Here is a 17172-nt window from a genome sequence, read left to right as displayed (position 1 = left end):
GCGAGCGCGTTGCCCCTTTCCCCGCTGGCCAGTCCCGTCAACCACTCCTTTATTCATTTCCTCTCTTCCTAAAAATTAGCCTGGACTCCTCCAGCACCAACATCATCAACGTGTGGCGGTGCAACAGTCACGCTGTTAAAGCCCGCTCAGTGACTGACTCAGCAGTCTCTCCCCATCAGCTTAACGAGAAGGGATGATGTAGCGCCTAGGAAGGCCCGCCCTGTGGTCCACAGCGCCCCTGCTTCCCGTCCGGTGGTGAGGATCCAGGTCGGGATTGCATCTTGGCTGCTCGTGCTGCTTGCTGCTACAGGCAGGCAGAGCACCCCCTCCCTCCTACACCCCTACCTCCCCTCATCCACGGTGTCTCCAGCCTGCTCCGCAGCGCCCCTGCCTCCCGTCCGGGGAGGATCCAGGCCGGGTTTCCATCTTGGCTGCTCGTGCTGCTTGCTGTTGCTGCTACAGACGCAGCAGGCAGAGCAGCCCTCGCCCCTGCCCCCGGTGTCTCCAGCCTGCTCCGCAGCGCCCCTGCCTCCCATTGTCTGCTGCGCTTCGGTGCCTCGCTGGACTGACGCACGCTTCCTTCCCGGACCTTTTTGTTCTGTAAAATCATCAGAAATGGCTGCGCATGCGAAATCCGTGCGTTATTTACATATCTGATGATAGCAATACACTCACACCCCCATTATTACGTATAAAAACGTGACTATAATTACAATCTCATATTAATTAGAGTACAGGTGATCTGTTCATTCCATTTACCAAAGTATTTACAATCTGCACATTTCCGTGTTGCTAAATATGTCACTCGTACACTTCTCTTTCATGTTCAGCGTGTTGTGTGTGTGCACTTTTGTCTCACCCTACGTAAACGTGTGTGCGCCTGAATTCCTTTCAAAGCGTGTGCTACTTTTAATGTGTGCCCGTTTTGCTTTCTTTATTACGCTTATTGTTGCTATGTACGTCTTTGCGTGCACTCTTTTCTTTTCCGTGTACATGTCGCTCTCCGTTGCTTCATTTTTTTCCTAAGATAATGCAAGTTATGGTTGTGGGTGTAAACTCCTTTCTTGTCCATGTGTGTTATTAATGTGCGTGCATTCCTTTTTCTCCCACGTAGGTTTTGCTGTGCGTGCTCGTGTACTCCTTTCTCTTCCTTGTGGGTTGTTGCGGTGCCGGCTCGCGCGCTCCTTGCTCTCCCATGTGCAGGGGCGTAACTTTCATGTGTGCATCAGGTGCAGTGGCGCCGGGGCTAAGAGACCTGAGGGGCTTATTAAACCTTGATAACTGCTGTATTTCACAGTTCGGCCAAAAGGTCCAATTCCTTCCTTGCACTAGGACCCATGACACACTTGCTATTCGCTGCCCAGTTGGGTTGCTGCTGGGTGTGCACCTATGTAGGTTGTTTGTTGTGGGTATGCGTGTGCTCCTTTCTCTCCCATGAACAGTATTAGCGTGCATGCTTTGCGGGTTTTTCTTTCTCTCCCACGTAGGTTTTAGCTGTGCGTGCATTTCTATATTGTTCTTCCATGTAAGTTGTTGTTGTGTGGCCGCGTTTTGCTTTCGCTCTCACAAAGGTTGTCTGCACAGTTGCTGTTGCCATGTTTTGCCCGCTGCCTCTTGCTGCCTCTTCCTGCCCCCTTCCTTCTCTCCCTCGCGCAGGCTGGCTGTGGGTGTACTCCCTCCCCACAGATCCGGTCCTGGTTTCCTCTCTCCCTTGCGCGTTCCCTGCGCAGGGCGGCGCTGGGAGGGGAGGCTGGCCGGTGGGCAGGAGGAGGCGGTGCCCGGCGGGCGGGGGGCCGGGCTTCGCACTCCGCTCCTCGGCGCTCAGTGCGATGCCCAGCAGCTTGGACTAGGAGTCAGTCAGATCCACGCTCTCCTGCCCCCTCCGGAGCCGGACCTCAGCACGGGACCCGCACGCACCACACGGCACACGCACCCCGGAGCACGTCCGTCTAAGTGGAGCCCTGTGGAATTTGCCTTTGGAGGAAAGAGTTGCTGGAGTCTTTTGATTGCCCGGGTTGGTCCCTCCTAGCACCCCCTGGAGAGGAGAGCGCAGCGGACGAGTCCTGGTCGACGCCCGCGGCACCCAGCACACGAGCACATGAGGAGTGATGACAAAGGTTTGCAGAGGCGAGAGCGCTGCCGGAGACCCCCGCCCAGAGAGCGCCCCTCTCACGGATTACTGATGGGACACTGCGTCGGCTAGTCCTGCTGCCAGCTGCCCCTACATGAGCACAAGGTATGCCCACGCCTCGACTCGTGGCTGCGCGGAGCAGGTGGCTGGCGCGTGTGCATCCGAGGGGTGATGCATGGTGCACGGCGTTTCATGGGTGTGTGGGGACGGCCTCTCACCGGGCGCCCTGTGCGCGCCTGCCCTGGCTGCGCATCTCACCCGGGGCATCAGATGGCCGTTGTTCCTTTGCCCCCATCACTCGTGCTTCTCTGGGGTGCACGAGGGGCGACCCAGAGAAGTCGGATTCTCTGTTTCCCCTGGTAATGTTGTTGGTTTCTAAGCACGCTGGGGCGGCACCACACCCCTGAGTGGGCTCTAAACATAACATCTCTTGGTTGTGGCGCTGCTTTGGCTGTTTTCCGCTGTCCTCTTGTTCTGCCTGTATTGATGTTGCTGTTTTCATTCTACCGGCTGGAGTTTGCAGTTCTTTCACCTTTATTAGAGTCGCCTGTTGTCTTTTTTTCTTCACTGGTGTATGTCTGGGTTATCGGTATTTCGCAGGTTTTCTCCAGGGTTATTTTCTGGCTGTTGTCGATGATTCCTGGCCGTTTCTTATCTTGAGGTGGCCCATTTTCTTTGCTGGTATTTGCTCCAATTCCTGTGCCCTAGTTTATTGACAGCAACTCGCCTGGGCTGCCGGCTAATACTTGCCACAGTTTATTGGGGGTCGGTTTGCCAAGCAATTCAAGCTCAGGTTTCCTTAATTAGCTAAAACTGCCTGTTTTTTATTTTTATTTTACTTGAGACTGCTGGGTTGCTCTTGTAAGGTTTGCCTCGTTTTCATGGCCCGTGATAGTTACTTTTTTGGGTGTCCAGGTCTCATTTTCTTGTCTGCGATTCGTGGTTACTTTGATGGGTTGCCCATATTCATTTGGTAGTGTTTGTTTTCCTGCTTTCTTTATCACCATATTCTTGCTTCCCTCTGCAATTTTCTTGCTCATCACGAGATACCAGATTTATTGGCCAAGCATAGCCCGGTTTCTTGTCTGATGATTGCTTGGATCTCTTTCATGGGTGTCTCTTGCTTGAGTATCTGAGCTCATGGTTGCCCGTCCAGTTTGGCTGCTGGCTTGCACCAGTTTCTTGTGTGGTATTTCTCCCAGCTTTTAATCTGGCGTCCCCGCATGTGTGTTTCCAGCTGGCATTGCTGGTTTACTTGGCAGAGGGTTCTCTGTGTCTCTTGGCCAGGGATTCTTTGGCACTCCTGGCTGGGTGATGATTTCATGGCTTTCTCAGCCTGGGTTCCATTGTGTTCTTTGCTTAAGTTTCTTGGCTGAGGTTTCACCAGATTTCTTGGCAGGTGTTTCTCGGATCTCTTGGCCTTGGTGTACTTCTGTTTATTGGGTGGTATTTTCCCAGATAGTTGTGGCTTGTGGTTGCCTAGATTTCCTGGCCTGCATGTACCCTGTGTTTTTGGCTGGGGTTTGCTAGGGTGTCTTGGCTGCGTCAGCCTGGTTTTTTTCTTGCATTGGGTTTTCGTGGCTTGTGATTACCAGGGTTTCTTGGCGGGAGTGTGCCACGGGTTGTTGTAGGCTGAGGCGTGCTTAAGTATTTTTGTCCGAGGACCCTGCAGGTTTATTGCGTGTGGGTTGGGTGAGTTTCTCGCATGGAAGTTGTCCAGATTGTCCGGGCGCTGACTTTTTTTCGCTTAGGATCTTCTTTTTTGATCTCAATCAGGGCACAAGTCGTTAAAAAATAAGTGGGGGGACGCTGTCACCGGAAGTGACGTTATAGGTTTTTGCTGGGATATGCTGGGGATTCTTGGATGTAGTTGACGCAGGTTTATTACTTGACGATTCCCCGCTTGAGATTTGCCCATTTTGTGACTAAGATGGTCCGGTTTCTTGATTAATACTGCTTCAGTTTTGCACCTGGGTGGTTGCCTGATTTTCCTGCCTAGTACTTGGTGGTGCTTCTCTTGTGTTTTGGGGCGGGTTGGACTGTGTTCAAGTTGCAGGGCAGTAGCTGCTCTTCGGCCCCGTCTGAGGCTGGGAAGTGGAGACAGTCCAGGGTCGGTGCGCACCAGCAAACACTCCTTCCTTCCTTCCCTTGAAAACATGCCTTTCCCACGCCCAGCCTCCGCCTGAACCCTGACTCGGTGCCCCGTGCCCCTCTCGGAGAGGGGAGGGGTGTGTTGTCATGCCCAAACCAGCTTTATTGACAAGTGGTGGGAAGTGCGTGTTTTTCATATCCCTGCATTCCAACGAGAGTGCACAGAGACATAAAATCACTTTTCTTGAGGGGCGGCGAGGGACTTCTCGGCAGCAGTGGCAGGTGGCAGCCGAGAGGGGTGTTTATAGGGTGCGTGCTTTCCGCGGTAATTGGGGGAGGTATTCTGGTCGGGGTGACTGGGGCAGAGGGTGTGTGTGGATTCCTGCTGTCCAGGGGTCATGGGGCACTCGACCCCAGCTAGAGTGGAAGGGGGATATGAGTGTCTGCGACTTTTAGGGGCAGCCGCTGCGTCCCTGCTGTTATGCGTCCCCGTGCGCAGGGGGCTGAGGCTGGCATATCCGGCTCTGCGCATAGCGAAAGTGCGCAAAGTTGGCGCAATCCATAAAATGTGCTGCGTCAGCCAGGCAGCGACTCCAGCTTTCGGGACTGATTAGCAGGGCCCCGGGGGCGCATTTATCAGTGTGCGTTGTAAGTTCAGCAAACCCGGGGCTCTTCTGCGGTGCCCGTGAGCTCTCTTCAGTGCAGACCGTGCCAGGGCCCTGGTATACACTGTCGCCTCATGCGGGAGGCTATGACGTGATGATTGACAGGTGAGTGTATGTTTCATGGGAGGCGCTGGACGGATTGTGGACATACATGTCTGGGGGTTGCCGCATAGTTTGTGGAAAGAGCTGCAGTGAGACACGCTCTCAGAGTTGCCTGGGCGCCCTGAGGAGGGTTAATCACCCCGGCTCTCCCCTGCGTGCACCCCTGGCGCCTGAGCCCACAGAGGCCCATTGAGGGCCGACCCTAATTGGTGTGCGCCCACCGTCCTCTCCAAGCACTAATTGGACCGGTCTCCCCCTTTCCTAGCTGCCTTGGTGATTAATTGTGCGCTTTCGAAGCAATTGATCCAGGTTTCAGGGTGCACTGAGGGGGGGGGGGGCTTTTAAGCACTGTACCCGTCCTGGATGGGGCTGCTGGCCCATCACAGGGCACCTCCCCGGCCAAGCAATTAAGTGCACTCAAGTGGACGGCTTTCAGCTTTATTTCTACTTTAAACAAACATTCTGCCACGACCCTAGCATTGGGTTCAGAGCACTTGACTGGGCGTTTCCCGGCCTCCGAGGACTCTCGGTCCTGACGTGAGCTTCTAGAGGGTACCGTAACACACACACAAACATAGGTTTTGTGTCCCGTCAGGTATGTCGTACTTTGGGTGAATTTCATGTGGCTCGTGGTTCTTGTCCCAGAGCACACCTGTGCAGACGGTGCGCCGTGTATTGGAAGAGCTTGCTTCTTTTTACCTCCTTTGACTGCAGGGAAGAACAACCTCTCCCAGCGCTGAGCCTACAGACAGTTTATTACAAGTAGACCGAATGTATTTAATTGGATTCACAGGTGTGAAAGGTGTTGCCAAAGTAAACACTTCAAGTACATGCTGTGGTACAGTCTATCCCGTGGTGGTCACATTTGTTCTCGGTTTCTTTCGAAGCACGTTTTAGGCATTGTCTCTAGTCAGTGACCCTTGACCCCCCACCCTGTGCATGGTAAGCCTCCTTGAATGATGCTCAGTTTTTACTTCACTTCAGTGCTTGAAATGGGAAAACAGAAGTGCATGTACTCTGTAGCAGACTCGGAGTACCTGCTTGTTTCTGAGAAGTGCCGGTACTCTCCAATCGAAAGTATTAAGACTCTCTTGAGAAGTGCAGGTACCCTCTCTCTCAAAATAAAGAAGTGCCGGTACATTTAAAGCCCTGTTTCCCTTGAACGAGTGAGGACTGTTCCTCCTTGCAGTGTGTCCGGGGTAGGTGCTCTGTAGGTCTGTGTGGGTGGCACTGTGTGGAGGGCAGATACCATCTCTGTGATCGGATCTTTGTTGGCCAGCTCCTGTTTCTACGCCTGTGTTTGCACGGTGTGTGGGGGGTTTTCACCACAGTGGGGGATTGTGCACAATTAAGGTTTCCTTCCAGTGTGATGCACCTTTTAGAGTGTTGTGCGGTCACAGGTGTGTCTCCCAACACACCTCTGTGCGGTGTTTCCCTTGGGCCTGGCCTGGGTCCGCGTGGACCTGTGCTGCAAGTTCTTTCTGCTCGCTGCCCCTGACAGGATTCGTGAAAGTGTGTGTGTGGGGTGGGGGCTCTCCAAAAGAGGGGTGAATGTAGTAAAGTCAGAGGGACTCTGCCCTATTCTCTGTTGCTTTAAACCGGGGCCTAGAACAAAAAAATGACAACACTCACCCCTTTAAACCCCCCACACGCACACACTCGAATAATTAATTATGGGACCATTGTAGAACTCAGCCTATATGCAAGAAGCCCTTGGGCTGGAGGGGCGGTGGATAAAGAGGCCGGCCTCCCTGCGTCCCAGAAGCCCGCTATGAACCCCCAGGTTGTGTTGGCAGCCACATAAATCATGGTTGCGCGGTTATTGGGACTTTCTGCACCATGCTGCTTCCCCTGGGCCGCAGCAGCCTGGCATCAAAGGGCTGCCAGCTTACTCATTAACCCAGTTTTTAATACCAAGGCGGAACACTGTCTCCAAACGTTATCCGAAAGCATCTTCGCAGGAACCCACGCATGCGCACCACGGCTTGTAGTTTTGTCAGCGCGTTCCTTATCTTCGGGCGGATGCTATCGGCTCTTCAGAGCCTGGAAAGGTTTGATCCTGTTCCAGGCACTTGCTCGTTGTTTGGTTGTAAGGATGCCAAATAATAATATACCTCGCGTGGGGTACGAGCGGTGGTAATGTCTCGCTCTCAAAGAATGCTGCTCTGTGCCTGGCTCCGTGCGTGCTCAGGGGTTTGCAGGTTAACCCAGGGCCGGCCGTTTCGGATCAGCTACCCACGTGCCCGCGCTCCCGGGGCCTTGCGGTGTTTCAGGAATCTTTGTTATGATCAGATAATCTCCCAAAACAAGAGCAGGCCTGCGCGTCAGCCCGCGGCCGGGCTACTCTGCCCCAGCTCACCGCTGTGAGAGCGAGATGCGAGCAGCCAGGATGGCCTTTCAGAATTGGTTAAAAGGAGGAGCAGTAAGTAGTGTGAACGGCTGTGAGTTTCAATGACACTCTAGCAATGCACAAAAGGAGTTTTAAAACATAGCTAAAAGTTGGGGGAAAGGCTGAGGCTCCAGTTTCTGTAAGAGGGGCTCCACCTGGACAAGAAAACACGTGGTCTAATCTCCTCCTCATCCACCTCTTTTGGGGCCATGCAGGGGTTTCTGCTCCCGCGTTTGTGCCAGAAATTGGCAGCTTTTCCATTGCTCCCTCCGATACAGGAAAGCCTTTATTGGCCTTGCAGCTCACTGTCAGCACTCGAGGGCATCTGATTTTGTATATTTATTTATTTGGGATATTTTTTCGAGCGCACCTGGCCTCTTACGGTAACTTCAGATCTCCGGAGGTTTTTTTTTTAATGAAAGCGTGACGTGGTCACTAGCAAGTTGGAAGTTACAGTCCATGTTCCAGAGTGGCTCCCCCTCTCCTGCTCAGAGTGTGTTGCGTTGCATTATCGCTATAGCGCCCTCGCAAGTGTTGTGGGCGCGAAGCGCTGTCTGGCACCTCATGTGGTGTCTCTCAAAGGAATGGCTGACCACATATATGGCATGTCTGCGTTGTTGGCGTGTGGGTACCATTGGCCTGCTGTGCCTTAGGGAACAATATTTAAATATGGTAACCCTGCTAACCTGACTGACTGCTCACGTGCGCAAGGCCCAATAATATTTAATGCATATATTTATGTTTATACAAATGCATTCGACAAGTACCTGTGCGGCGGTTGTAAAAACAAGTCAATGACGCTGTACATGTCCCCCTTCCCCAATCCAGACACAGGTTCCTGATACACACATTTGAGGGCTGAAGTGGCACCTCGTGTGGGGGTGGAGGTGTTCGCCCCAATCCTCGCCTGTGCACTGAGGCCATGTCCAGCCTGGGGTGCTGCCACCCCGTGATTCGACCCCGGAGGGGGAGGGAGCACGCCAGAGCTGGGGAGAGCACGCGGTGGGCAGGAATGCGCGCAGGCACCAGATCGGAGATAAGGGCGCAGCGCGGCGCGGGCGCTGCGCCTCCTCTTCTAGTGCGATGGCAGCTCCCCCAGCCCGGGAGGGGGAGGCCGGGGGCAGGGCGGGGCCTCCATTGATAACCAGACAGCAGATTAATGAGCGCGGCTCAGCCCGCCAGTGTTGTGAAAGGGCTGCGAGTGATGGCGAATTTGTTTGTGTGCATGTTTTGGGGTTCGGGAGGGGTCTCTGCGCCCACCCCTGTGTTGTTGTCCGAGGAGGGACAAGGAGCTGGGACATTCAACGCTGACAGACGTGAGGCTGGGGTGAAATCGCCTCAGCCGTGTGCCCGCCGGCGCCCTTCTTCCATCAGTGTGACAACAATGGGAGGTGTGGGCTGAGGGGCGCGGGGCCTCAGTCGAGGGTGGGCGCCCGGGCATGCGCCCTGCAGATCCCAGTGCCACCAGCAGTGCACTCGGGGCTGAATCCCGCCCGGCCAGGTGCTGGCACGGACTGTGCTTCCGAAGTGCAGGGTTTGGTCATTCTTGGGAGTGATGGTTCATGGATGCGCCTCGCCCTTCCAGGAGCTCAGAGCTCTCTCACCTCAGGTGTGTGCTGGTGTGTTATTGCTTATTCAAAGTATGTCACGCTGTGCAAGGCACGCCATTGCGCTGACCTGTAAAATATACATTCTTTGGCTCCACGTCCGGCTGGAAGTACGAAGTACTAAATGTGTGATCTTGATGACACCAGATCTTATCTTGTGAGTGGCAAGTCCCAGAGGTACTTCACCAATCGGTCAAGCTACCTCGAGTCCACCACTGCCAGACAGGGGGTGCGTGGTGAGTCTAGCCCTTCTTTGAGGCCTTCCCCTGCCACTGTGAGCAGCTGATTCTTCCCCCAGGCCTAGGGATGGCCATCAATGAGCCTCAGGTTCACAAGAAAATAAAAAACATGGCCACATGGTTCATAATTCTCAGTAGAGTGGAGTGGTGTGGCTCACTGGTTAGTGGAGCGGTGTGGCTCACTGGTTAGAAGCGGCAGACCCGGAAGCCGAGAACGGCCCGGGACCAGGATTCAATTCCCGACGCGGGACTCGATAATTCTCGCCTCGGTGCCTACTCTAACCAGGGATCACACTCGGCAACTCTGGGCATTAAGCTTGCCTCATCTCTACAACGGCCCCCCCCCCCACAGACGCCGGGGATGCCTGGTTTCACCTTGGAGATGCCCAGAAGGGACCATCTCACAGGGAAAGCCAGGACGGGTTCCCCAGCGGGCTTCAGCGCCAGGACGCTCCCGGGCAACAGTGCGCTTTACAAGTCCCACACATTTAGAGTATCATTGTCATGGGTCTTTTTTAGGTCCAGAGACCTATGAGTGATGGAGCACTGTATGAAACACACGCGTAAACCGATGGACGCGGGCTCTGGCGGGTTAGCTGTCCTCACTTTACATTCTGGGTCTAAGGTTTGTTTTTAGAAATATTAGACTACAACAGTGGTAATAGACGTGAGTAGACTTCGATCGTGACTTCTGGCCTCTCCCAAAGCCCATTGGCCTAGGGTGCTGCTGCGGATGTACCATGGGACGATCTGTGTGACTGTGTACTGCTGCAGATGCTATCATGAGTCCAGTGACAAGAGCAGGCCCAGTGCATGTTAGAATCATGCTGCGGTGGACCATTTGTAATGATGCAGCTCTTCTAGCTTGGCACATTGGTTACATAACACAATTGATTGTCTGCTTTCTGAATGTTCAAACCCAAAATTTGTGCCATGTCCACTTGAGGACTGAAGACCGGTCTGCATAGAGACCATGGCTGGAGGACTGTTGTTTACTGGTTCTGAGGTTCCGGCCTTCCTCGCGTATCCTTCTGAGTTTGTTTTCCATCTCTGGCTGGAATGGGTGATGACCCAGTGTGCTGAAATGACTCAATAACATAGTTTGTAAGTTGGTAACTTACGCTCACCTACATTGATGTAATTTCCCCTTCCACATTATACAATGGCATCAATGGGTGGTGTCTTGAGGAAGTACTGTTGCCCTAAAAGACTTTGAGAGCTCTACGTTAGGGGCATCCACCACAATATAAAGGGGCACGCCCCTGGGACCAATGCCCATACTTGCCTTTAGAGAAATGATGACAACTTGGCTGTCCTGCGTCTAAGTAAAACAAACTTCCTGTCAATAAGGCCTTTCGATTTTACTCAAATGATATCTATAATATACACCTAGAGGCTTTTTAGGCAGCCTTCTTCAGCCATTGGTCTGGTGTTCTGTCATTCATATTTTTTTCAGCCTACTACAGCACGCAATGGGTCAGCCCACTTCAGCCATTGGATAACTTCACTGTGATTGATGGTATTCTGCTGTTTCAAAAGCAGCACATGCTCATACAAAGTAGTTCCCATCAGTGCCTGGGTGCTTTTTGAGACCAAAATATATTTTTGCTTTTAGCCAATTTTTTATATATTGGAGAGGGACCACAAGCTCCCTCAACAATAAAGTTTTACAAAAACCTTGACAAAGCAAGCACTGACAAGTGCTGGCAACCAATTCCAGATCTGTTGGTTTTTGCCTATACTTGTTTTATAATTGACAACAAACCTAAAACACATTATCACCCTGATAAGCCACATCTCACTCTCGGACATCCATTAGGATTCTAGTGCTTGGTGAAGACCATACCACTCCCCTCACTCTCTCCATATTTCCCCACCTATCCTCACAATCATCTTTTCTATCTCTATGCCTCACCCGCTTTGTGAAAAACTTTCTGTGGCATAAAGTGCTATACAAATAGCGAACATACCTCAGCAGTGTAGGAGCACAGCATTTCGCAATTTAATGATGGGAGGGGCGTGAATACTAATATATTTGATGTTAAATTGTTTACTGGTGCATAAATTGGTAAAGCCATGAAGCTGGCTACAGGGGACTAATGGTTTCCACCAATGTAAAATGTGTGCTCATAGAGTTAACAACAGTGAATTCATGACACCCTTCAATGCCAACCCCTGTAGAATAAAGGGGACATTTCACTGCAAAACTGAGTTTGCAGTTTATGTTCTGTCATGTGAGTGTGGCCTGCAGTACATAGGCAGCACGATTTTACAGATTCATCAAATTAACCTATGAGCAGTAAAAAAACAAAGATTTGGTGTACCCAATGGCCTGACATATCCATGAGCTGCATAATAGCAATCCTAAATGCTTTCTTTAACCTACTTCATAATTAATGCTGTCTAAGAAAGCCTATGGGGGCAATCGAGGATGAGCATTAACACAGCTGGAAAGTAGGTACATTGTCAACCTGGATACCATATTTCATAACTGATCGAATACTGAAGAGGAATTTTATTCATTTCTGAGAATAATAAACATTTGATTAATGTCCCTCAGCTAACAATAATCTCAGTAGTGTCCATGGCCAAACTGAACGTGTGGGTAATGGGTCACTTTGTGAAATTTTTAATGATTTGGCGCAATATGAATGAGTAGAAAGTTCACTACGAGAAAAATATCTTCAATGTAGGGGCAGCACGTTTTGTCTATGATTGGGTGCATTATTGATGAATTTAAATGTGGAATTGAATATTATGTGCTAAGGATTTAGTGTATTTGGGTAGTTTAGGTCTTGAAATTATGGATTACGTCACCCGCATGAGCTCAATTATGTATTTAGAATCTATACATATCCACACAAGAGTATTCAGTGACTGCTATGTGCAGTATATAAATGATTGGGAAATCCGCATAAGTATATGTACAAATGTAATGATAGAATGTACATGCACATTCCAAATCTGTAAATATGTACATATGAGATTTCAGCCACTTTGCAGAATTGTGACCCAAGTATGCAAATTGTGTAATATCAAGTTAGAGTGGTCTTGTATTTTGAATGTATTGAAGTGGCCGCGAAATTTAATGTATAATTATGAATCAATCAATCAATTCAGGGTAGGTGGCGCACAGTTTCGGTTTATTTGAAATTCAATTTTATTTATTTTACTTAAAAAAAATGTACGTTTTAATTTTGTATGTTGAAAGTCTAACAGAAAAAAGACTGTAATTAAGTATTATGTTATTGTAAAGGATTTCATGGGCGCTATCTGAGAATGTGGAACATGGTGCCGCGTGTATGTGAGCATGGTCGCTCTGTGACCGAAACATGTTATGGCAGATTGTGCTTAATAAACGTGTCATGAAACAACTGGGCTGGTAGACGTTATTCCCAAAATGGTTAGGAATGAGCTTTGCGACAGTGTATGGCTAGATGGGGGACACCGCAATTTCAAATGCCAATGGGGTGGTCGTCTTTACATACACCATATAACCTACACCCCCAGTGGCTCATGCACATCCTTTTGTCCAACCCTACTGTCCCAATGATAAGTTGCATCCTACGAAATGGTAACTGATGACATAAGTATGTCCAACCTAAAAGGGTCATTTCAGTACCCAATGCCTCTGACTATGCATGGACTTATTGCAGCTATGGTTATGGAGTTTCCACTTTACACATCTCACTTTGTGCCCGTGTGTTGGCGGTTTCCCAACACCCCTAGCCTATGGAACCTGTCGGTGGCATCTATTGAGAGTCTGTTTATCTCCCATTAGTGTCTGTTGGAAACACTCTGTCATGGTGGGCACCCCATGGTAAAATGACCTTTCTGTTCCCAGTAGAGGCCTGCTCAGGGCGTGTTGCAGGTGCCTGCCTTTCTTGAAAGCTCCTTGAAGCCAGCTCTAGCAGAGGAACGCTAGAGAGCTTTAATTGCATAATATTTGTGCATGTTGGACCTAGTGAGCCCAGAGTGGGCTCTTGGGTCTCAGACCTTCAGGCTGTCTCTTTGCATTAAAGGTGCTTGCCGCCTTTCTGTACCCCTTCCCTCGCGCTGGGCCCCTCCTCCTCTGCTCCCCCCGCCCACTGTTGTCAAACAAAGGACGCGCCAATTGTCTTGTCTCTGTGGCCCCCCCGCCGCTGCCTCCAATACAGCCGCCATTGTCCCCGCATTCAATGGTGACAGCTGCCGGCCTGCCTCTGTCACACACCAGCCGCACACAAAGGCAGCCATCACTGGCGCTCCACACACAGCCTAAAGAGGGATTAATTGCTATTTGAAAATGTTGTTTTTAAATACCAAACGTTTTGACACCTTTGTCGTGTGCTTCCAAACTCTCAGCGGCTTTAATCATATATTCATCCGCGGTCCATGAATGGACGCCCCCCGCGCACAGGCTTGGGACTGCATATGATTGCAGGCCCAAGGTGAAGACACACCGCGTGCCATACAGACTGACAGACCTTGCGGCCAGTAGCTCTAGTTTGCTCCTGGTACGCTCAGTGTGCTGTTGGCAGCAGCCCAGACCCATTGAGAGCTGCATGTCAGGTTATATGGTTGCATACACATATATTGTGTGACATAAATATTGTGTCAAAGTGTCACTTACTATTGTCAATTTGGACGCAGATTTCCATTATTAACTAAAGTGGGGCAGTATTTTAGTAGCTGGTATGAAGGACATGATTGATAGTGCGAGAATTAGATTATACACCCGTAGATCATGTAATACCAACAAAGCGCTGCCATCCGGGTCTAATTTCAGGCCTGGCTTTGTATGTGTCATACTGCCTTGCGGTCTACATTTGGAAATTTAGACGGTCGGTCTGCTTAGCTACACCATCAACAGCGCGGTAAGGGTTTGAGTGTGGAGCCCATTATCGAAGAAGGGACACGAGTTCATGTATTTAAAAAGTTTTATATAGCACTAACATGACCCATGAGGGTATCAGAGACCTTTACACGTGTTCAGAGAGCAAGGACATATGGAAACTAGTAAGACTCTCAAGATATTGTGGAGATCAGCACAAGTGATAGAAGCCGCCTCGCGCCCTCCTGGTGTATGTAAATGTAGAGTATTTACGCACTTCTACCCGGAGGCCTCGTAGCGCTGTATTCATACCACTGTGGAACCCATCCTGGCTTTCCTGTGAAATGTCCACTCCTGGGCACCCCAAGGTGAAGCCAGGCATCCCAGCGCTGCTGGGGCCGTTGTGGAGATTAAGCAAGCTATTGCCCAGAGTCACAGAGTGGGACCCATGATTAGACTAGGCACCGAGGCGAGAATTATCAGGTCTGGGGAAATTGAGTCCAAGAGCCGCCAAGGCGGGAATTGAACCCTGGTCATGGGCCAGACCTCTGCATCAGGGTCTGCCGTTCTAACCATTGAGCCACGCTTCTCCACTCACAGCATGTAGTGCATGCGAAGCAGTCAACGCAGGGCCCCGTCTACACATTCATAGTGACATGGAGGGCAGTAAGCGGCACTGGAATACTGCATCAATGCAGAAGGATGTTAGCATAGGAGGTGGACGTAGAAACCCCCGTTGACTTACTCCAGGATCTTCAAGTAGGTGTTGGTCTCAGAATAGAAAGAAATAAGCTGCCTAGCGATGCTAAGCTACAGGTTCGAGGGCATGATTCATTGCACCCAAAAGACTACAAGCAAACAACCCCGCACAGGGCCTGGGGTATAAATGATGCAGAGGCAAATAGCATTTTCCGGTTTATGAACAGCCAACAAACAGCAGTAAAGTGCTTCTTCTCCAAGCAGGTGTGCGTATTATGTAGGAACCATTATAGCACGACATGACAGGCATCGCTCGTAGGATACACCTACTCATTGAAGAAAGAAAGATTGCATCTGCAACACATGCTTCTTACAAAGGTAGGATACAATGGAGATAATCAACAGGGCGGGACAGTTTCTAGAAGCAGATTAGTGATTTTAATCCACAGAAAAGGAAGTGCACGTCCTGCTTAATATTGCAGTTTTTCAATGTCTGTGCATTGAAAGAGGCGCATTACTTTGACAACAATGTGATGGATATATGTGTGTGTTTCATACCATTAAAATGACATGACTTGGTACAGAGCAGAGGAAGAGGGAGACAATTCAATATGTGATATTAGAGACAACCCTTGGTTTCTTAGGGTAAAAAAGAAACAGGGTCTAACGTTAGATGGATTTTAAAAGTTTCTTCTTCGTATCCAAAGTACATTGACTCCTGGTCCAAGCCCAAGGTCCTCTCTGGCTTGCTCCTGTGCTTGTAGCAATACCAGACAATGAAAATCTCCCTCTGATCCCCCCGAACGACATCTGTTGCATGTTGGACCCGGGAGAGGACATCTGTTGTGTGGTCGACTGGGTAGAGGACATCTATTGCAAGATGGATTCCGTAGTTTAGTGGACTATGGAGAAGTAGCTGTTCTGGTCCTTTTTCACCTCACCAGAGCACTTTTCACCCTAAGTCCTGTGATGTTTGTTCAGAAGCTCCCACGTGTGACATGGTCCAGTGGCCTCCTGATGGCTGCACTGAACTTTTAGAAGCATGTTTCCAGGATAGGCCAACACTTGACTGGCCTCGTTCTTCTTTGGTGCTAAGGGCCTGGGGTTTTGTGGCATGTCTTTGCAGACACTAGGAGGCGCAGCGCTATCTGCGGAATGCACATTCCAGCAATGCTTTATGTTGAGACCTAGTGGTGAGCCTGTAGTGACCAAATCCACCCCTGCTCTCCACATTTGATGGCTCGGTCCGCTGCCAATTGCACCCCTAGAAAAACTAAAGTAACACAGCCATGCCAGCCCTGCCAGCGAGGTAATTGCGCCTGCACTGTCTTTGGCGCCAGGGTAGTTCAAACCCTCCTGGGCAAATTTTGACTTTCACTTTTGCTAAAGAATTGAATTTGCTCTGTCACTGACACATGAAACACATTGTGGTCCATGCGTTGCCCTTGACCCAGACAGGCAATGGTAATACTCTATTGTATGCCCTGTCAAAACTAGATCAATACCTGTAAGCCATCCAAATAGGGCAGCAAAGAAGCTTCCTATTCCCAAAGTGGCATCTGCCACACGGCCCCGTCCATGGTCTGTTGTTTAACTCCGGGTGCAGGAGAAAAACAAACTTGGGACGCTGGTCACGATCTTCAGGGCCACATAAACAACATGGCGGCTCCTCTCCATGATGCAATACACAATCCCCGTTCACCTGCAGACGCAGCCATATCTCGACAGCTGACACGAGGAATGCTGTTGACATTCAGTTACCAAATGGGAGCTTTTGGGGGCTGTCCGTCGTCCATAATTAGACCATTCTGACAGAACTAAATCCTCCAGACGACAACTCTGTTCCCACCCGCCATAATGCGCAGCCTGTTTCTGTTTATCCAATCATTGCCGGCCTAGTTCCCCTGCTGCCACCCACCCGCCTTCGCTTCCGCCGCCTGCAGCTGTCCCTCCAGTTATGTACGTGCCATTGCCTCCCTGGTGTTCAGGCTCGTCCCTGCTGTCCTGGTGAGATTTATGTATCCCGGCGCGCTCTTGTGCAGAGGGCCTGGAAGTGTGGTGCAAAATACATGCCTCCTTGCTTCGGGCATTAGGCCTTGCTTATGATACGCATTGGTGTGTACTCACCTCTGAATGGGGCTGTCATACCAATATTAATATTCACAACTCAGAACAGGGCTCCTTCTCCCGAAGACTGAGAAAAGAGTCTAGCAGAGAGGGGTGTAAAAACCAGGCGACCCCGGAGGGGCATAAATTCACGCGGTTATTGTGCCGGCTGTGACACATGCACAATGTGCATTGATGTGAAATGGAAGTGGCTGTTTGTTTCGTTGCGTGAAGTGGCAGAACCCAGAAGCTGCGATTCCCACAGAGCGGAGCAACACAGAAGCACGACCAATACAAAAAAAGAAAAACAAAAGTAGTCCCCGATTCATG

At 50.4% G+C, this 17172-nt stretch overlaps 1 protein-coding gene across 3 annotated transcripts in view; it reads left to right on the top strand.

Moving 5' to 3' along the window:
- The first annotated feature begins 1823 nt into the window (after positions 1–1823).
- The window catches only part of SEMA6A (semaphorin 6A), a 191585-nt gene continuing 176236 nt past the window's right edge, over positions 1824–17172 (top strand). For all 3 annotated transcript variants that reach the window (XM_086961063.1, XM_086961062.1, XM_086961060.1), the window contains exon 1: positions 1824–2236. The gene's annotated coding sequence lies outside the window, so the exon portion shown is untranslated. The remainder of the gene's footprint in view (positions 2237–17172) is intronic.

The sequence above is a fragment of the Lissotriton vulgaris genome, chromosome 3_1 (genome assembly GCF_964263255.1).
Source record: "Lissotriton vulgaris chromosome 3_1, aLisVul1.2, whole genome shotgun sequence".
In the NCBI taxonomy this organism is placed as follows: Eukaryota; Metazoa; Chordata; class Amphibia; order Caudata; family Salamandridae; genus Lissotriton; species Lissotriton vulgaris.
This window is presented reverse-complemented; position numbering and strand designations above follow the sequence as displayed.